The sequence below is a fragment of the Peromyscus leucopus genome, chromosome 4 (assembly GCF_004664715.2).
Source record: "Peromyscus leucopus breed LL Stock chromosome 4, UCI_PerLeu_2.1, whole genome shotgun sequence".
In the NCBI taxonomy this organism is placed as follows: Eukaryota; Metazoa; Chordata; class Mammalia; order Rodentia; family Cricetidae; genus Peromyscus; species Peromyscus leucopus.
Genome location: NC_051066.1, coordinates 22,743,310 through 22,765,477, shown reverse-complemented (window position 1 = coordinate 22,765,477; position 22,168 = coordinate 22,743,310). Strand labels below are relative to the sequence as shown.

Here is a 22,168-nt window from a genome sequence, read left to right as displayed (position 1 = left end):
GTATAAAATGAATATTCTCAGTTTTAAAACTATACTGTATATATGAGTATACAGAACCTTCTTTATAACATGTCCAAGTAATTGAAAACCAGTTTATACTTTAAAATGCTTGCTTCCTCCTCCTTTCTCTCTCTTCATTTTCCTTCCTTTCCCCCCTTTTCCTCATTGTCACCTATTATGTGTGTGTGTTACATACATGAATGATATATTCCATACTTTAAAATGCTTTTGAAAATTTTGGGAATTGAAGGTCTAATTAAGAAAAGAAAGAAAATATCTTATAATGAGTATAGAACATACAGTCTGTATGTAGGAATTTGACATATATTAAAGTAGTCCAGGTGACTGAAAAGTATGTGAATATAAATTTAGAAATATTTTTATTTCTTATATCCAAAGAAGGAGTAGATCATTCTTAAGTCAGAAAGAGTTTTGGATAATCAAACTTCATTTTTACCCTTTTGTTTGTTTGTTTTTGTTATCATTTTTATTTTATCTTATTTTATTTAGACATGGTTTCTTTGGTAGCCTTGGCTTTCCTAGAACTAGCTCTGTAGACCAGTGTGGACTCAAACTCACAGAGATCCACCTACCTCTGCCTTTGCTGGAAATAAAGGCATGTGCCACCTCCCTGAGCTTCAATCTCACTTCTTATATTGCGTTTTGAATGGTAAAAGCCCCCTGGCTCCAGTAAAAAACAATCTTAACAACAGCAAATATTTGAGTAAGGGTTTTATTTGTCTCATAGGAAGTCCCAAGGCTTCTATAAAAGTTCATAAGCAACTGATATAATCAGGAATCAAGGTAACCACTTTTTTCCCCCTTGAGCTCTAGTGGTGAATTTTGCTTTTATTTTCCTGTTGACTTCCACCATTGAAACTGTGTTACCTTGCAAGCAGAAAGAATAACAAAGGAAATGCTAGAAAGCTTCTTGCTTGAGTGTACTCCTTTTAGAAAGGCATACTTGCTCATAGAGATTTGCATATGTGACACAAGCCATGTCATGTAACTACCTTCAGAATGCTAAAAATAGTATTTTAGTTTTTTTAGACTTTATTTTGGAGGAACACTGGCATAGTGAGAATTTGAATAAGCTGTGTTAAAGTTATCTGATTGTACTTACTCAGTCCTTTGTATAGTTAGTTGCTTGCATCTTTGAACTCACTGGGTACTTTGTTTATGTAGACACTTCCTATTGGTTTCTTTTTGAATACATAGTGTTTATGTTTTAATGTGATAGTTCTCTGAAGAGAAAAACTAGAACTGAGTAAATTGGTGTGAACTCTAACAATAAGTGTTTGAATGGATATGTAAGAAATATAATGCTTAATATTATTGCTATTAATCACTCACACATCTAAAGGATATAGTAATACCTTTAATTGGTGAAGTTCTGTGACAAAATATTAACTTAAATTTAATTATGATTTTTAATAGAATCTTTAAAATTTATTCATGGAAATTTCACACATGTAAACACTGTATCTTAGTCATCTTCTCTTTGAACTTCTCCTTCCTCCCTCAGGCACCCTTAGCCCATCCCTCTTCCCTCTTGATGTCCTTTCTTTTTCCCTTTTCTTTCCTCCTTTTTTGTAACCCATTGAAACCAGTCAGTGCTGCATGGTACAATGTTGGCTGATCTTATTGTTGTGATCTGATACAGTTCTTGTGTAGATAACTATAGCTAGAGTTAGTTCCTGAATGAAATGGCCATGCCATGTTCAGAAGATGGCATCTCAGGCATTTTAATCCTCTAGCTTTTATATTTTTTCTGCCATGTGTTTTGAGCTTGAGTTAAGGGCTGATATAGTTACTCCATTTAGGGTTCAGTAATCAATAGTCACATATTCTCAGCATGGACCAATTCTAATTCTCTGAAATAACTGCTGATGATTGTAGAGAGAAGCTTCTCTGACTAAGGTTGAGAGCAACATGAATCTATGTGTCTAAACAAATATTAAGAAGGCAGTTTGACAGAATATCCATTCAGCAGGACAATAGCAGATGATTTCTCCCTAGGGCTATGACCAAGCCTGAATTTCCATCCTGTTGAGCAGGTCTCATATCTAGTCCAAAAATGGTTGGTTTACCACCATAACTTTTATGCTACTATTGCTGTAGTGGGCATATCTTTTCTGTGAGGTTGGTATTGTAGCATGCCAGATTTGCTACTAAATGATACCACTGATGCTTTTTAATCTCACTGGCTTATATAACGCATCTGGCGCTATGAAATTCAGACAGCACAGAGGAAGTTTTCAGATCTGATTCAGCTTTTAATCTTAACTTCTGCTTCCAGTAATGTAGTCCTTCCAGCAAGGCTATACCTCCTTAATCTTCCCAGATAGTGTTATCAGCTGGGAACTAAGTGTTCAAATATCAGGGCCTGTGGGTGACATTCTTATTCAAACAACTTAATCATATGGATTAAGACATTGATGGTTTCTTGCACGTTTTTCCAATATGGTGAAATATAGGTGCTTGAAGTATATCCTAATGACTCTCTGGATTTCATTAGTGTCTATTCTCTTTCCTTGTTCTCTCATTTTATTAATTTGGATCCTTTCTCTTGGTTAATTTGGCTAAAGGGTTGTCAATCTTGTTAATCACTTTAAAGAACCAACTCTTCATTTAATTGAATCTTTATATTGTTTGTTGTTGTTTCTGTTTCATTAATATCTTTTCTGACTTGATGATTTCTCCCTGCTTACCGTTTTTGGATTTTGTTTGTCCTTTTTACCTAATGTTCCTAGGTACGTCAGTAAATTGTTTACTTGAGTTTACTTTGATTTTTCTGATGGAGGCACTTAGACTTGGATTGATAGAGCTCCTAGGACTGTCTTTGTCATATCTCATACATTTTGGTGTATTATATTTTTACTTTTATTTAATTCTAGGAATTTTTCAGTTTTTTCTTTCTTTTTCTTTATTCATGCTAGAGTGTTAACTGGCTTGATCTTTTTCAGATCTTGTGCAGGCAACCATAGCCACTGTGTGTTTGTGCTTGAAGTAGTCTTGTTATGTTCCCAAGATACTTTTTGCTCCCATCCTCCTGGACTGCTATTTCTTACAATCTTTATGTCTCCTCTTTTGTGATAATTGCTGAGCCTGGGAGAAAGTTGATATAGATGTTCCATTTGTGGCTGAGTACTCCCCAGTTACTTACCCTCTGTACTTTGACCAGTTGTGAGTTTTTACATTAACTGCCCTCTGCTGCACAAAGAGGTCTGAAAGTGGCACTAATCAATGAGTAGAGAGATTAAAATTTAGAGGGCAATTTGATACTATGTTCATTAAGTAAAATTATACTAGTTATGTTCATGCCTGGTGCCTGTGAGCTCCCCAGCTTTGTGTTCTTGGCCAGATTTGCAGTGCAGGCATATGTTTCTTGTAGAGTGAGCCTTAAAACCAACCAGAAAGTGGTGAATTACCCCCTAATTCATGGCATTACTGCACCCATGGGTATATCTTGCTACCCTAGTCATTATTGTATTTTACAGGGTTTGAAGCTGTTTTTCCCTAGCAGCCTGACTAGCTCCTTCTAGTGCTCTGAAAGTTAGTCAACTGGGAGGAAGCTTTTCATCAGTACCAACTTGCCTTCTCTATATCCTGTGACCAATGTGTGTAGTATCTTCAGTAGTAAGTTCTTTCCATTAGGTTCTAATGGAAAACCAAGAACAATAACAATAGCCTTTATTGTTTTGTGAATATTTAGGAACCATCTAGAGGCGTTCTTCCACTTGACTCTGGACTTTTCATTTGGCAACCTATGGCTTCTGAGATGAGCATAAGCGTATGTATAGGGTAGTTCTTATCACACGCTTGCGTGCACACACACAGAGACACACAAAGACTATAAAATAGTAGGTGTACCTGTGACCATTTGGATGTATCATTAGAGTTAGTTACCCCTCTCCTTGCATCTTCTACCCTATGGAACCATCCGTTTCCCAATTTACCAACTTGAACCTCTATTCTTATCATTCCTTCTTTCCCCTTCATATACCTGCATTCTACTGTCCCTCTCATCTCTTAAGATTTTTCTTCTTCTTTTCCACTGACCCCCTTCCAACTTCCTGGATTCTGTAGGTCCTCCAAATTAAACACACAAATCTAAATATTTTATACTTAGACCCACACATCAGTGAGAACATGTAGTTTTTGTTTTTCTATGCCTTAGTAGCCTTACTCTGTATGGTTGTTGTTGGTTTTTTTTTTTTTTTTTTTTGCCTCTAACCAATTTACCTGCATATTTCATAATTTCTTTATGTTTTTTACAACTGAATAAATTCCATTGTGTATAGGTACCACATTTTCGATACCCATTCATCAATTGATGGACATGTAGGCAGTTTCCATACCCTTCTAAATAATGGACAGAACAGCACTGAACATGGATGAGTGTTTCTGGAGTATGAAATTGAGTTTCTTGGGTATATGCCCAGAAGTGCTGTTGTTAGGTCATGTGGTAGATCTATTTCTAACTTTCTGAGGAACTGCTACACTGATTTTTGTAGATATCATCTTCCTTTGATTTTCTGGGCTCTTTATTTCTTTTGGAAGAACTTACTATTGGTCTCTCTTTAAGAGCCAGCTCAATTGCCTTACGATATTTATCATTCTGTATTGTAAGCATATGTACATCTGAGGCCAGTGAGTATATTTCTATCATCTAATTATAACAAAACATTTAGTATAACTTTTAGAACTTAATCAATAAATGTTTGATAAATAGAATAAATTTGCTCATGTTTTTCAGTCACACAGACCTTCCTGCTCTCTGAAGAGTGTATTTGGCTTCAGGGTGATGAAAAGACTTAGATCCCTATCCACAGATCTCTTTCCATCTCTTCTGGTTTATGTTTAGAGGTCATCACATCATCAGTAAAAGGTTTGTGACAGCCTTATACAAGATATCTACTTCATTTTAACCTTTATTAACCATTGTCATCTAGTATTCTGTATTTTCCTATTTGGCATATTTATTTGAAGTTGTTTTTGAAAAGAAGACTATTTGTGCTGTCAACTAATTTATCTCCCAAACCTGAAATAATGATGCCCAGACTGTAGGCACAATAAGTATTCACTGATTGGGATGATGGGTAAAGATCAGCTGAAATTGACAGGAAGTATTTCTTGGCAGGCTTATCTAAAAGGTGATGGAGTTATTGCTGAGTTTTATGCTCTCATATCATTTCTGCTCTTAGAAAATAAAGGTAAATCAGAATAAGTGTCAATCTGACCCAGTTTACAAGGTCAGTTTTAGGATACTGAATACTTTAAAGGTAACCTGAATTTTAATATTATTTCATTTTTGTGCTCAAAATTTGTAAAGAGATTCCTTGCTTTTTATAATGTAGTTAAGTCTTTTTTTCATCGTAGTTATGATGAAAATCTGCCTTGATTATTTTTCTAGAATTCTGAAGACTGTAATTTGGCAGTAAAAAAAATCAATATTATTACATGGCTCTTAGTGACATAAGAATTCCCTCTTGGAAACCCATAAAATCATGTATTTTTTTCTCACTATAAACTTTATATATTAGTTTTTTTAGAGGTCAGAGTATTAATGTTGGAGATGATCTTTTCAGGGACAGAGTGTCACCACATTGGTCATAAAGATAAAGATGTCACACAACATTTTTCAAAGATCACAGTTTGTTTTTTCAACTAAGTTCATGCTTACTTTGTGGTATAGAATGTTATGTACTGATAGTTAGATTTTTAATGCCCATATGAATATCTGAAATAGATTTGTCTTTGTTTTTATTATTAACATACTTGTTATTTTTATTAGTTATTTTTGTGTTCTCTGGAGAATTAATTATTCATAAACATTTTGTGATAGTTTCTGTTTTTTTCTTGTATTTTAGGTTTTGTTTTAAAGTGTGATGAAATGGTTGCATTGCAAAACATTTCCAGGAACAAATTTCTCTATTTATTAGAAAATAAAACACTTTTTAAATGGTAAAATATACCAGAATTTTCAGGTTACACTAAAATATTTGTCTGCTAAGTCTTTGTTGATACTAGGTAATGTTTTATTGAGAGTGTTTCTGTGTGTATATTATGTGTATATTAACATAGGAAAATCTGAGCGGTTATGAGAAGGGGCACTCTTAACATTGCAAAGCTTTCTTTATTAAATATTCTCCTTATCCCTTTCATTTGTTACCATGTGTAATATATGTGTATGATTATGTAGGAATATTTTTATTGTTTTTGCTTTCTCAATTCAAGACACTTTAGAAATTAAGTATGAAACTAGAACTTCTTTTCAATTTTTATCATCTTGATTAAATATTTTCCCGTCTTTTAAGATCCATGCTTAGTTATTTGTAGCATAAATTAATTTCAACATTTTGCTTAAACCTCCATACTCTGTTACAGTCCTTTTTTTCCTGCTGATAATTATCAAGTATCAGTACAATAGTTTTATTTCCTAACATACTTGGCCTAAATATAGATTTAATCTTTGATTATATAATGATCTTGATCTGTTTATAGTTATTTAATAACTCAAGTGCATTTTAAAATTCACTAAGAGTTGCTTTTAGTTCGTGCACCTGACAAGTAGTATTTGCAAACCCAAATTACAGTTGTGAATGCTATAGATAGCATCATTAGTTTTTAACTCTTGTTGATTGAAGTATGTTTCTTCATAATAATAATAGTTACAATAATTTCAGAAACCCTTTGTAAGCTCCTGGAGGGGAGCAAACTTTCAGTTATTGGGAAGTAGTTTGTTATTTCAAAGAACTTGGCTTTCTTTCCTAAACTTAACAAAAAATGTAGTTTCTTTTAACTTCAACTTTAGAAATAAAATGAAACAGAAAGAGAGACAAAATGACTTATAATTCTAGAATATAATAAGCGGATAATTTTTTTCTCTTTCTCTCTGTTTGTGTACTCTTACTCTGGATTTGATGGTATATCTCATTTCTTAATACACTTTTCCAATGCTTACTTTCAGTTACACTTAGTATACCTCAACATGATTTTCTCTCAATAATCATTTAATTTTGAAATCCTTCATCTTGAATATCTTGATTTATTTTTTTTATTTTATGTGCATTTGTGTTTTGTCTGCATGTATGTCTGTGTCAGGGTGTGATGTCCCCTAGAACTGAAGCTATAGACAGTCATATGTTGCCATGTGGGTGTTGGGAATTGAACTTAGGTTCTCTGGAAGAACAGTCAGTGCACTTAATCGCTGAACATTCTCTCCATCCCTTTTGACTTATTTTCTTAATTTTTTTTTTTATGTGTATGTCTATGTGTTTGCCTGGCTTTCTGTGTACTATGTGAGTGCAGGTGTTGGTGGAGGCTGAAGGGCATTGAATTCCATGAAAATCAGGTTACAGGCATTTGTGGAAGCTGGGAATGGAACCCAGGTCCTTTGAAAAGTGCAGTAAGAGCTCTTAAGCTCTGATTTAATCACTTCAGACCTCTTGATCGTTTTTAGTCCAGGAAAGGAAGTTTACAATAAAGAGACTTCATAACTTTGTAGGTTATTGCTCAGGAGTGGTCTTGCTAAATAAAAAGTTATAATCTTTTGTATTAGTTTTCATTGTGGGTTTTTTTATTTTTTTGGTAACAGGATACAATATTTCAAAGCTAATCTTGCATGTCAATAGATTAGGTAGTATCATTCATTAAATCTACATTTAAAAATACAGATTATTTTCATTTACTTTTTAGATGACTGACAATTTTCCATCACTTGTGCTTGTTTATGATGTAGAAAGACTTGAGACAGGTAACGTAATACATGTTGGCAAGCATATATTGTGAAAACATGTTGAATTTATATTATATTTTAAATTCATTTCTTAGAAGTACAATCTAGAAATAATGAAGAGAAGTGAGCATTAGAGCATTGAACTAGGGGAATGACAATAAGGTAAGAGTCTACTGTGCTCAATAGAGTAGCTATTATAGAAAATACAGCATAGAATATGCCGTTCATTTTAGGGTTTCAATTACAGTTTCTCTAAAATGATTTAGGTGGTTTGTTGAATGGGAATATAATTTACTTCGATAGGGGTTTATAGTCTTAGGAATAGTTTTCTACATGGTTATATATGGTTATATGTGACTGTGTATATATATATATATATATATATATATCAAATATATGATAGAAATGGGGGTTGGAATTACCTGACACCTAATAACCTTCCTCATTTGAAACTACAGTTCGCAAAATGGAAAATTACTGTCTTAGGGTTTCTATTGTTGTGAAGAGACACCATCACCACAGCAGATCTTATAAAGATCTTCTAATTGGGGTTGGTTTACAGTTTCAGAGATTTAGCTTGAGCAAAGGAGATCTCAAAGCCTACCTCCACACTTATATACTTCCTACAACAAGGCCACACCTTCTAATTGTGCCACTCCCTATAACCAGAAATTCAAGCACCTGAGTATTTGGAGGGCATCACTATTCAAATCACCACAATTCATTTTGAATAAAGATCCAATCTATGACTTTTGCAAAGAATATTGTGTGCTGTAGTTTTCCTACTTTATTGAACAAAATATTTGTCAAGGGACTATGTCCTTGAGAAACCAGTTGATGAAGAAATAGTATTAACAGATAAGGGCTACTGAATAGATCAGTCCCGTGATGGCTGCTGCATTCAGGAAACTTTGAGTTATCACTCCTTACCTTTTGTTTGGTGTAAATGTATTTCAGGTTATAAGTCTTTTGTGCTTTCTCTGAAAACAGAAAATAGACTTTCTAGAAATTATACACAGCCACTTGCATAGCTTTTTATTTACATAAGAGTTTTAATCTTAACTATCTTGAGTTTATTTTTCTAGACTGTTATTAATAGCTTGATTCTTTTTCTTTTAGTAGTGAGTAGCTAATAATATGCCTTTTGAGATATTTAAAAGTAGTGATTCAGCTTTCATTGCCACATGAATTAATCACACATTTACTCAGGTCTAGAGCTTAAACTGTGTTTAAGCTTAACACTTACGAAGTGTTCACAAACACTTATTTTTAATTTAGAATTGAGGCCTTCTAGGTGGTATATTGTTCTCCTGATGTTGGTGTTGCCTGCTGCTACTTCCTCCTTCTCCTCTTCCTCTTTCTCCTTCTCCTTCTCCCTTTTTCTCCCTCCTTCTTCTTTCTTTTTTAAATTTTTTGAGACAGGGTTTTTTTGTGTAGCCCTGGCTATCCTGAATCTTACTCTGTAAGCCAGGTTGGCCTTGAACTCAGAGCTCTGTCTGCCTTTGCTTCCAGAATGCTGGGATTATAGGTGTGGTCCACCATGACTGGCCCATGATGTTGGCTTCTTAATCTCTTAGCAGGTGTACTAATCCACTTACAAGTCAAAATAATATTAAAAATATGATGGATAGAAAAAAATGCTGCTGTAGTGAAGAGAAGAAAATGTACTTTTAACCATTTCTACATATACATTATATATTGTATGAAATTTTGGATTAGAGTAAGTATTACTACTTTAAAAACTCAGTTTTATTAATTTCGATCTTAGAGAAAAATACTAGCATCACCTCATACTTTCTTATGCAGCTTAATCTGTTTGGAAGATTGATTTTTAGTGAAGCAAAGTGAATATTGAAAACATTGAAGATTTTTACCATGATGCATTTAAGTATATCTTTTTTCTATTTTTAGCTCATTAATCCTTTGTAGAATTTCTACTTTTCCATATGCCTTTGCTTCCTGAGATGGTAGAATTTTGAACGCCCCCCCCCCCTTTTTTTTTGTCAATTTGCTTTTCCTCTTGGATAAATTAGATAGTTGTAATATGGTTTCTATTTCATGGTTTCCTTGGAAGTCCAGAACTTCAGACTTAATGCCATTTTTTTTTCCCATCTTCTCTAGCAAATGATGCCTCTGTTTGCTCAGGATACTGCACATCAAACAAAATGTTGAGAATATTTTGGTGTTAGAATAACACTACTATATCTGTTTCAGAACTGACAGAATGTAGTATGTACTGTCAACCTGGAGAGAGTAACTTCTCAACACCTTTTTATTTAGTTCATATGGATTGAATTCTTTTTTTTTTCTTTTCGAGACAGGGTTTCTCTGTGTAGTTTCGGTGCCTGTCCTGGTTCTCGCTCTGTAGACCAGAGATCCCCCTGGCTCTGCCTCCAGAGTGCTGGGATTAAAGACATGGACACTGCCACCTGGCATGGACTGAATTCTTAAAAGCAAGACTGTCTAGTGCCAGTGTGGATAGAAATGTGTTAATCATACTTACCTGGCAGGGGAGATACCATGATCATGAAGGTGGTTTTCCCAGGGCGAGGCTTATCCATTGCACTCCGGATGTGCGGACCCCTGCGATTTCCCCAAATGCGGGAAACTCGACTGCATAATTTGTGGTAGTGGGGGACTGCGTTCGCGCTCCCCCCTGAAAAAAAAAAGAAATGTGTTAATCATTTTATTAAAATTCTCTTGGTGTGCATAAGAGTCAGAGTTCATTTGAAATACCAGTATAGGATTAAATAGCTAATAATGCTAACCTAAGTTATAAAAATAATAATAGTGTCTAATAAAAAATGGTGGTTTAATGATTAGACCAATTGATTCCTCCCAGGTCATAGCTATTGTATGACAAAACTTTCCTGCGGTTGATATAAGAGACACATATACTCATTCCAGATAGGGAATCCACAACAGACTAAAACTACTGATACCACCAAAGTCCAATTTGATGAACCTATGAGTTTTATTGGTTTATTTACAGTAATATGTGTAAAGGGTTATATTCTTCAAATCTTAGTTGGTCTTTTAATAAAAAACCCATAGTCGGATATCAAGGTGAATGCTGAAAGATCAGAGAAGCAGAGCAGCCAGCCACTAGTTCTTACCTGTATGAAATCCTCAGCCTCCAGAAAGTGAGTTCGTGTTTCCTCAAGCCTTACATACCATTCTCTGCCCTGCCATATTACTTCCTGGGATTAAAGGCCTATGTGCTTCCCAAGCAAAGTCATGAGATATCAAGTACTGTGATTAAAGGTGTGTGCCACCACTCACACCCTGACCTCTGTCTAATCTAGTGGCTGACTCTACTTTGACCTTCAACAAATTTATTAGTGTACACAATATATCACCACAGGGTTACAGCAAAAATAGCTCAGAAACAGCTGTATCACCAAAGTCAACCTTAGCACGAGTGACAGCTCACAAAAACTGGGAACATGGAGCATACCACACAGCTTGCAGGTAACTACAGGTTGAGGAGTGTTCTTTCAAAATGACTGAGTTAGTCTAAACTACTTCCCGGCAGCTCATCTGGTTTCTGCTTCCAGGCAGCTGTTCTGGTCTTAAAGAGTTTTCTTTGTCTTTTCTGAAAGTCATCTTTGCAACTGTCTTGTCTAAGAGCTACTGTCTGTAGTCTCTTCTGTGTAAACAGTCTTGGGGAAGGAGTGAACTAGTGAATCTGGTCAATTTCAGGGACTTCCTGAAGCTATTATGAGTTGTTTACCCACTGTCTTAAGGGGTTTCTCATAAGAGATGGAATGTTCAATCTCTGAGAAAACTGTTATATAACACAGCCTTGCTTGTCCTTGGGTTAAATAATATTACAGAAGAATATTAGGCAAGAAAGTTTCCTGTGGCAAGGGACATATTTTATAAATCTCTCAGCTGGGCCTTGAACACTTTGGACTGGAGTGTCACATTTTAAATAAGGTTAGGATGCTGCTTCTTGTATACATATATCATCATAGATTTTGTGCATTCTTTTTTTTTCCTGAGTAATAACTAGTAGTAATGATAAGTAATTATTTGTGGTTGATGGTAAAGGTCTTGTATCAGTTGTGAAGAAATTGTCAAGACCAAAGTGTTTTATTTGTCATTGAGCTAACATACTTTCTGTTTGCTGAGTGCAAGTATACAGTGGTAAGAAAGCAAATCTCTTCCGGTTTCCTCATGGCATTTAATATCTACTGAATAATATTAATGGGACATAATTATTCATACAGATGTGCCTTGTACATGTGATAGTAGGTATAATCAACTATTATGTCTTGTTTGTTGAGGGGATGTAGACTTTGATATTGGCACTAGTAGTTACTTGCTATTTTGAACATAGCTATGTAGTCAATCTCTTTATTGCCTTGGAACTGTTTCCTGTCTTGTTATATGTTTATTTATTTCTAATTCTAGTTTTCATAAGATGTATTTATTCTATAAGAACATATTTGTATGTATCTGGAGAGTGAAAGATGGGGAGTAATGCTATGTAGCACTCTAAAAGAGATCGAGAGGATTGGAGGAGAAATTTAATTTTTCCCAGCCTAGATGGATGATATTTAGTTTTATGTATCCTATACTACTGGTGTTCCAAGCTTACAAACTGTTGGAAGGCATTGTTAAATACTATATATGATAAAGATATTTATCATTTTATAGATACTTTCATTCCGCAAATATATGTAACATGTACTGCTATGCATGTATTAGTAGTAATTCTTAAACATTTATATATAATCTTGGAACTCCAAAGTCTAAAATATTTAATATGCCTTTCACTAACTTTATATCATTTCTCTGTAGTAAAATATAATGGGACAACATGTGGATTTAAATCTCTGCTTTTCATTTACTCTGTCTTTTCAATATCATTTCTTCTTTTATAAAAGATTTAGTTAGGCAGTGTCAGTACTTTCTACATTTGTGGTTCTGTGACACACTTTGATATTTCTATTTGGCTGTTAATTTTTACATGGGTCAGACAGTCTGATTTTCTTCCATTGGACTGACTTATAGCCTGTTTGAACAAGGTGGTAGCCATTGGAGAAATGCCATTTCAAAAACTCATATGTATTATTTATCTTGTCAAACATTTATAAAATGAATCATAGTCAGCAGAAAGTATTTAAAAATGCCTTTTTACTTCCACATTAAATAAAAGTCTAATTATTAAATGTGGAACGGGATCTGGAGATTCATAGTAAGGGAATTGGCTTCTTATCCTAATTGTGCTTACAGAATTAAAGTAGAATGATAAGGAATCAAACAATAGAAATCTGCAACTGATTGTTAAATTTATGACACTTGCAGATATTGTCTTCGACAAAGAGTTTCACATTAGGTTAGAATTCACTTGTTTATGCTGTGTCTTCCATTTCTTCAGTCATTGCTACTTCTTTTGTAGCAATGGGTTAGAACCATCACACCTGTTGACTTGGAAAAAAAATAAAACCCTGTCATTTTCTCATAAATTCTGAGTTCTATGAATATTAATTAAAAAAAAAACAGTCCGTATTTGAAAAGAATGTAAGAGATGTTCAAATATACTTGCTGTTTGAGATCAGTTATTTCACGAGTAATGGGAACTGACTAGCAACAAGTACAGTTCTGCTAGCATGCTTGTTAGAATTTATAAGTAAAAGAAATGCTTCTTTGAAAGTAGAAGAAATGTACTTTGTCTCCTTGATTTTTCACTCCCACAGAACCCTGGGAATAACCATGTTTATGTCATACTTAGATATATCCCAACAAAATAATGGCATGGTCTCCATCCTTAGGAATTCTCTAGCCTTACAGAGAAGAAGGACATGACATTAGACTGAAAAGTATAATCCTACTATTCTTGAGAGTACAGAGCACAGTGGAAATTGTCTTTAAGAGAGGGGAGAGGTTTCATAGAAAAAGTGATTCATGAGCAAAAGTTTTTGTAAAAGTTCAAGTGTAAAAGAGAAGGGAGAAGAGAACTAATGGTGAGAACTAACAGAAGAGAAAACAAACGACCTGTGTGAGTATGGGTAGTCGGTCCTGCTGTGATGCAGTCTGGGCAAGTTTCAGGAGAGGGATCAAATGGAGTTGTAATGAAGAGAGTGGAGGGGGACCAAAAAAAAAAAAAAAAAAAAAAAAAAGAAACCTGCCATTTACTGAGTGCTTGATTTTATCCTTATTTTATATCTCAATTTCAGATTTATATTTGGAAAGATTAATGGTGATTTATGGAGAATCATGTGTTGGGAACACGGATATATAACAGACTAGGGCAGTAGTTTGAGTGATGGGATGATATTCTGCTGTAAAACTTTCTATTGATTCATAAGTATGTTATCCTATTTTAAAATGTCATTAAATTGAATTCAATTCAATAGAATTAACCCATTGCCAATTTTGAGTGTGTGTGTGCGCGCACGTGCTTATAGTAGATGTGTCTGTATCTATGCATCTGTGCATTTGAACATATATGCATGCGTGTGGAGACAAGAGGTCAATGTTGGGTGACTATCTGGATTGCCTTTTACTTTATCCCTTGAGCCAAGTTCTCTTACTGATTCAGCACTTGTCAAATAGCTAAGCTACCTGCCCAATGAACTCGAGATTTGCCTGTCTCCACCCTCCTAAGCAAATTGTATATTTTGAAATTCAAGAAACAAATAGCAGCAAACAGTTGAGAAACTGTTTGAATACTTTACTTCTTAGTGGAATTAAACCATGGAACTTCTCACACAAAAAAACTCAATCACAATTATAATTTGCTATTTAACATAGAATATTAACTTTATAAAAATGTGAGTAAATAAAGATTTCATATGTACATAATTATTTGTTACAAGGTATTTGTTTGCATCCGAAACTTATAATCAAGACTTTTTGTTAATTCAAATCATGGAATAAGGGACTGATATTTTTTAGTACAATGTTAATTCTCAAATCAAAGAATAAATTTGTGAGGGATAATTAAAGTCATATGTGGATATAAAATTTTTGCTTTGCAAAAATGTGTACTTAAGAGGTCATTGAAATTCCTATTTGGAAAAACATTAAAAACAGCTTTAAATTGTCTCACCAACAGCATGGTATGTAAGATTTCTGATTTAGCTTGCTTTCTGTTGCTTTGATAAAATACTGACTAAAAGCAACTTGGGAGAAGAAAGAGCTTATTTGGTTTATAAGTTATAGTCTGTCAATGAGGGAAACCAAAGCAGGAGCTTGCTGTGGGATGGTCTGTATGTCAACTCTGTTGCTCTGATTGGTCAATAAATAAAACACTGATTGGCCAGTAGCTAGGTAGGAAGAATAGGCGGGACTAACAGAGAGGAGAATTGAGAGAATAGGAAGGTGGGAGGAGACTCTGCCAGCTGCCGCCATGACAAGCAGAATGTGAAGACGCCAGTAAGCCACGAACCACGTGGCAAAGTATAGATTTATAGAAATGGATTAATTTAAGATATAAAAACAGTTAGCAAGAAGCCTGCCACGGCCATACAGTTTATAAGCAATATAAGTCTCTGTGTTTACTTGGTTGGGTCTGAGTGGCTGTGGGACTGGCGGGTGACAGAGATTTGTCCTGACTGTGGGCCAGGCAGGAAAACTCTAGCTACAGGAGCTTGAAGCAGAGACCATTGAGCATTGTTGTTCACTGACTTAACTTTCCCTGGCTTGCTTAGCTGCCTTTCTTATACAGCCCAGGCCCATCTGCCTGGGAATGGTACTGTTCAGAGTGAGCTGGACCCACCTATATCAATGAGCAATCTAGAAAATGCCCCATGGTTATATCCATAGGCCATCTGATGTAAGCAATTCTTCATTTGAAGTTCTCTTCTCAGGTGTGTCAAGTTGACAGTAAAATTAACGAGGACACCTTCCTAAGTATTTTGGTGCATAAATCCTTAGCTCTTTGGTTTCACAACAGGAAATAAAGTCAGACTTGAGGAAAAAAAAAAAACAGTGATAGAATAGTGGCTATATAAAGTATTAGATTGCACTTGTGGGGTTATAAAATATTAGATAGCACTATCTTTTTAATTTTGTATTTGAAATTATTTCTATTTAAGTACATACATTAATATAGTATATATTAGTAACATCAGTGTGTATGTATCATAAGCAAATAATGCAATAATATTTCCTATTAGGCATTATTTGTAGTTTGAACAAATGCTAAGGAAATAGATTTATTTCTATTTGCCAAACTTTTTTAACTTTTTGTAGAATACTTTCAGTGCTCATAGTTTTTAGATTACAAGGTTATTTTATTTTAAATGCTAAAAAACATTTCAGTCTTCAGAGATTACATTGAAATGGGAGGGGTTAGGGTGAATCTACTCTTCTTGATTTTTTTTTTTTATAATAACTAGATTTACAAAAACAACTTTTTAATGGAGTCCGTTAACACTCACTCACTCTCTCTCTCTCTCTCTCTCTCTCTCTCTCTCTCTCTCTCTCTCTCTCTCTCTCTCTCTCTGCTTGTACAATGGTTAAATATACCTTATTACTCTGTTATTCATGTTCAGTCTTAGTGGGTTTTGTTTTGTTAGTGGAATCATTTGTGGCGTGTCTCAGTACAGGAACCTTCTTTTCTTATTCTTTACTGTTTAATATACAGGTATATTTTGACAATTGGGGTTTCCCTGATGATTCATTAAAATAACTGTGTGGGCCAGAAGTTAATAGTAATTTTTCTCAGCAGTGCTGTATTTTCTCTGCTGGGTTATAGATTGCCTTTAAAATACAGCCTGAGTGTTAGAGTCAGTGGGTGAAGATTCAGGTAAGGAAGAGAAATGGTCAGTAAAAGAAACACCTGGTGAACCTTTGATGAGCTACTGGGAAAGCCTACTCAAATTATACTTTCTGCAACTTAAACATAAGGTCAGTGATTGTAGTTTTCTTTTTTTCCTCTGTAAGCTAATTTTCCAGGCATTGTATATAGACAAATAGAAAATATATTTTTCTGTGATTGAATATGTTTTAAGGTAAACCATGTATAGATTACCTTGTGCATCAATTTCTCATGTGTGTGGGATGAAAACTGTTGAAAACATCATCACTGAAATTAGCTTCCTACATCTAGATGTCTGTGGAATACCTTAACACAGTAATTGCTTTGCTTTTAACATTATTGCTGGGTATTTGATTGGAAAACATTTGAATATTATTGATGTTTGATTGTGTACCATATATGAGTACTAATTATGAGTTTCATATGTGTTTTAGGTTTTCAAAACTAAGTACATTTATTGATTCTGAGAATGAATGTCACATGTAGATTTCCTACTATTTATTGTTAAAAGATTTTACTGCTACTACAGTTGTAACTGCTAGAGGAGACAGAAAATGTAGTTCACCTTGAAAATGATCATGGCTCAGGGAATAAAGAAATTGGGTCAAGCTTAAAATAAATGCAGGTGCAGTGGCAAAAACTTTTAATAAAAATTAAAAATATTCATAGCACTGGAACAAGCTACATTTGTTCTCTGCTTTTAATGTATTATTAATTTGTAATTGAGGTGATTTTAATGGCATTCTCTTGTTGGCCAAGATAAATGCACGAAATACCTATGCAGTTTTCACATTGCAACTCCCTTTTCAGTTGTTCAGATAAATTTTAGGTAATTCTTAAATACTTTTGTTAGTTCTTTGACGATCTTTAGAAATAGTGTTTATGGTATAAAATTTTTGTTCTATTGCTTTGGCTCATATGTCAAATTTAATGTTCAACATTTAATCATTTTCATTAAATCATACTATTGATAATGAATTAAGTGTTCATAAAGCTTTCATAGTATAGTAGGTGTTTTCAGTGCTGTCATTAGAGAATAAAATGTGCTGAATCAGTGATTATTCTTTAATAAAAGCTTACTTATTTAAGCAGAAAACTGTGAAAGTTGCTAAACATTTAATCTGAAATTTTTTTTTTATGTTCTTCTAGGGAGTAAGGAATGGCCATGTAGTCTACTTTATGTCACTTAATGCTCTGAGTGTCCTATGGAGAGGCTGTGTAGTCATTGTTTGGTATCCATTGTACCAGATTTTGTTTTTTATCTTTTCCCTCTCATTGTTGTTACCAACAACCTGACCAGAAGAAACTTAAGGGAGAAAGGCTTTGTTTGGGCTTAGAGCTGAAGGACTACAGTCCATCCAGATGCGAAGGCTTGGAGGCCCTGCACTGTGCTGCAGCCTTCACCTCTCTCTCCTTCCAGGCTGGAGGCACAGGGACTTCCCCCACCACTGTGCAGTCTCTGACATGACAGCTACAAACCAAAAGGAACTATGCCTCTCTTAGGTTACTCTGTGCTTCTTGTCAGGTTCATGTTTTTGTCATTGTTCATGACAGTGATGAAATAACTCATAGAGAAAGCTGCTCCCAAGGACTTGGCCATTGCTGGAATGGACCTGACCATGTGCTTAGAGAGAGGCCTTTGGAACTGGATTGCCAGAGGAATGTGGGAGAATTTAGGACTCTCCTAGTCATTTGTAAGCAGAATTTAGCCATTCTGAAGAAAAATTGAAAGACTAGAAAATGCTGAGAGAAGTGCAGTACATGAACTCTCAATTCATGGGGTTTCGAGGGAAATGAGGACTTTATTGGGAACTAGGTTAGAGTCTGTAGTGTTACATTCTGGCAAGAAACAGATTTTATTCTGCAGAAGTACTGAGAAATTAGGTAGCTGGATTCAAAAATAATGCACTAATTTGTTGGGTAAAGGAAATTTCAGGATGGTAGATAGCGTTCTGGCTATGTCATAATTTAACCATTTACTGCTCTTAGCCAGTTCTGCAGTAAGAAAGAGCAGAAGGTTATGGTAAATGAAGAATTTTACCAGAAAAAGGTTGTAAAAACGTCCTCTGTTGGAGAGGAAGGTATGGCCAAAGTAGCTGTGATTGTTAAAGAAATTAACATCATTAAAGAGAATTGGCAAGCTCTACTTGGAGACTATAGGAAATGTGCCCTGAGGGCAGGATAGCACTCATCAAAGGCTGAATCTGAGACAATGCAAATTCATTTGAAAGTAGAGCCAGGATTGAGAGTGTTGCCTAAGGGGTTCCCTGTGGGATATAAACTGCCTAGGGAATTTTTTTCTCAGATAGATTCTAGAGGGCCACTGGTCCAAGGGGATCAGGCTACATTTCCAGCTGACAACAGAACTTGGCAGTGCTGCCCATGTGGTTCTGGTTTTTCAGACATGATAGATGAAAAAGTAGGGGAGTCATAGAAGCTTGAATCAAAGTTGCTCAAAGTGTCTGAGGAAAGGCAGTGTGTGGCAGTCAGATTCCCTGCATTTCGTCCTTAAGAATGAAGCTGTGAAATGAAACTCAAGTGACAACAGAAACACAGCATGTTAGAGAGGCCTGGGCCATTGGTCATCCACTGCGGAAGGCTGCAGAGTGGAGGCTGACCAAGAGTCTCTATGACGCAGGCAGCAGGGCTTCCCCATGCTGTAGGAGCCTACATGATTCCACCACAAGTCCCAGAGGACAGCTAGGAAGCTCCAGGACCTGCCCTGCTAGTCTTCAGTCTCGTCCTCTCACTTCTTTTAGGAGCATGAGTGTTTACTCTGTGTCATTTTTATTGGAATCATACACCCCCACCCCCTTTTTGGTCTGTCTGTGAATAACACTTAAGAGATTGCATTGAATCTCAGAAATACTTAAAATTTTTGAACAGCACTGAAAATGTTTGACTCAGGAGACCTTTAGAGATAGACTAGATGCATTTTGGTTTATGAAATGAAAATCACACTTTAGGTATTGGGATAGAATTATGATTTAAAGTGATGTGTTGGGTGTCAAGTTAATGGAGGGGACATAATCTTTTTTGTCAGCCAAATGGATATAAAGTCATCATGGAAACACTGCTGTGTCCATGTGGTGTTTCCAGAAAAGCTTAAGTAAGGGAAGACTCACCTGTGAATGTCTGTGGCCCCATCCTGTAGGCTAGGATCCTAGACTGAATATAAAGGAAAAAACAAAAAACAAAATACAGGCTAAGTACCACATTCATTTCTCTGCTTCCTGACTGAATACTGTCTTGTGGCAGACACATCATCTTAACCTACTGCCATCTAGGAGACCTTGTCCTTGATTTAGAACTAGAACTTTAAAATCAGAGGCTTTTTTTTTTTTTTTTTAAGCTTTTTCCAAGTCTCCTTAGCCCCTGCTAGTAGTCTGAAAATGCCTGTATGGCCTGCCTGCTTGTGCATGTGCCATTATATGAGGGTAACCATCTGCAGGTTTCTCTGGCTGCTATTACAGTGGACAAACAGGGCACTGCCTTTATATTTTACAATTATAATAGCTAAGTAGGTGTTTTCTGCCTCATGCTTACTTATTTCAAACAGTGTTTCTAAAACAAAAACCAAGCACAGTGAAAATACTTAAACCATTCCTTAATATACTCTAGTGACATTTGGTTTGAATTTTTTATTTAAAAATTAGTTTCCCCATTTTGTTCGTATCTAGTGAAAAATCACCTCTCTTCCATGTTGTGCTTCAAGAAGAGTACAGGAAAGAATACATTTTCTTCTTGCCACAGAAGTTCCAATAGAAGTAGTAGGGGTGCTGCCAGGATATGTCTGTTTCCATAAAACAAGCAGAACAAATTCCATGAATCAAAGCCACAAAGTATAGTGTTCAGGGATGGTAGGACATAGTAACTTTTCTAGAAAAATATCCCAAATGTAGGCACACCCATTAGCCACTAGAAAAATGTTCAAATAAATTCTACTTTAAACCTGTACACTTCCTTTTTATGGAGCTATTAAAGGGATAGCAATCTACTATAGCTATAATCTTTTTCATTTTTTTTTCTATTTTTGACCCCTGACATGCTTTGTTTTAGATTTGCTCACCGCATCTCAGTCAACAGCAGCATCTACATGAGCTTCCTCCACAATGAATGGCTGATGGCTTCTTGAAAAACTTGTGATTCAAACTCATATAAAAAATTGTAAAATAAACATGTGGCATGCCTTTGATTAATCATAGAAAAGGGTACAATGATGTAAACTTAGAAAGCAAGTTATTTTAAAAGTGCTTTTAACTTGTATTGCTTGAAATCATTGATATAATTTTGTAAATTCTCTTCATTAGTCTCTTAAATATTTTTAAGGTGTTTTTATCACCATAATTTGAAGGATTAATCACTTCCCTCTATTAAATGTATGTGAAAACATATTGAATGCTGTGTCATGAAAGCAGGAGGGAGAACCCTACAGCTAGCCTAACAACACTGCTCTCAGTAGCTAAACCCTAAGTTTCTTTCTGACCCCAAACTGTGGGGTTCTGGAACTGTTATTTGAAATACCAGCTGCTGATGAGAAATGGAATGGATTTCAGACTCACATGCATAGTCACTTTTCCTTTCTGTTCTCGATAGGAGGCCTTGATTGAACATAAATGAATTTAAAACTCTGGTATATTCAGTGATACACACTTTTGTTTGATAGTGATTTATACATTTAGAGGTGCTAAATATCTTATCTCTTTGGTAAGCTGCTATTCCTCATAGAATCTAATTTTATCTTTATAACTTGCCTCTAAGGTTGGAACTGTATCTTAATTTTATAGATGAGTCTTTCAAAGTCAGGCAACTTATCAATAAAAGTCAAGTAACTTACCAGTATCCTACAGATAGAAAGTAAAAAGAATCAGACTTGTCTCTTTCTGGTAAATACTGCATCTTATTTTGCATGAAAGTGAGTTAATCTCTTTGCCTCCCCCTTTTTTTGCCTGTCCCCTCCACTCATGTGCCTGCACACACACATACATGCACACACATGCACAAACACACACACCACTCTTCTCTCTCTTAAGATGCTCATTGGAAGATTCATACATCAATAATTTAAAATTTTTTTAATTTAGCCATTAATTTGAAAACCATGATATTTTTGCTATGAAATACATGTTAAGTAGACCTTACTTTGAAAAAAATGAAGGACAGTTTTATTAGTAAAGAACATTATTGAGTCATTGAGACTAAGAATGTAGTATGCAACATTATTTAACATTTGTTTCAAAAGCTATATACTATTTATTTTTCTCCAATATAATTAGGCTCTAAACTTTATTGTGCACACAGGTTTGTGTTATACCAGGAATTTTTTTCCAAATTTTAATGTACTTAAATATGCCTAATATAAACTTTCTTGTGTCAATCTCAAAGTGTGAAAAAAACAGTGGCTACTGTGTCATGTTGAACCAGACTTTCTTCTTGCCTCACACATATAACATTCTGCTAGCCATGGTTGGTATTTGTAGAGACCCTGCCCCCCAAACCTTCTGCTACTCTATATAACCATGGTAGAGCAAGTTGAATGGTGTAATGCTTTTCTATCTTCCTTCTATCTCCATGGCCTGCCCAATGCACTAAAATACTCTTCCATTAACTAAAATACACAAATTCACTATAATGCCAGTTGCAAATACAACTTT

General features: G+C 35.1%; 1 protein-coding gene and 1 non-coding gene across 5 annotated transcripts in view; both read left to right on the top strand.

Annotated features, from left to right (window-relative positions):
• Positions 1 to 22,168, top strand: part of Gtdc1 (glycosyltransferase like domain containing 1) — a 302,236-nt gene that overhangs the window by 11,532 nt on the left and 268,536 nt on the right. For 3 of the 4 annotated variants that reach the window (XM_037204750.1, XM_028881497.2, XM_028881364.2), the window contains exon 2: positions 4,760 to 4,891. The gene's annotated coding sequence lies outside the window, so the exon portion shown is untranslated. Of the gene's footprint in view, positions 1 to 4,759; positions 4,892 to 7,701; positions 7,760 to 22,168 lie in introns of all 4 variants that reach the window. The other variant, XM_037204751.1, reaches the window with a different exon arrangement.
• Positions 10,237 to 10,400, top strand: LOC114705396. The gene has a single exon (XR_003736385.1). It is a non-coding gene; the product is annotated as a U1 spliceosomal RNA (small nuclear RNA).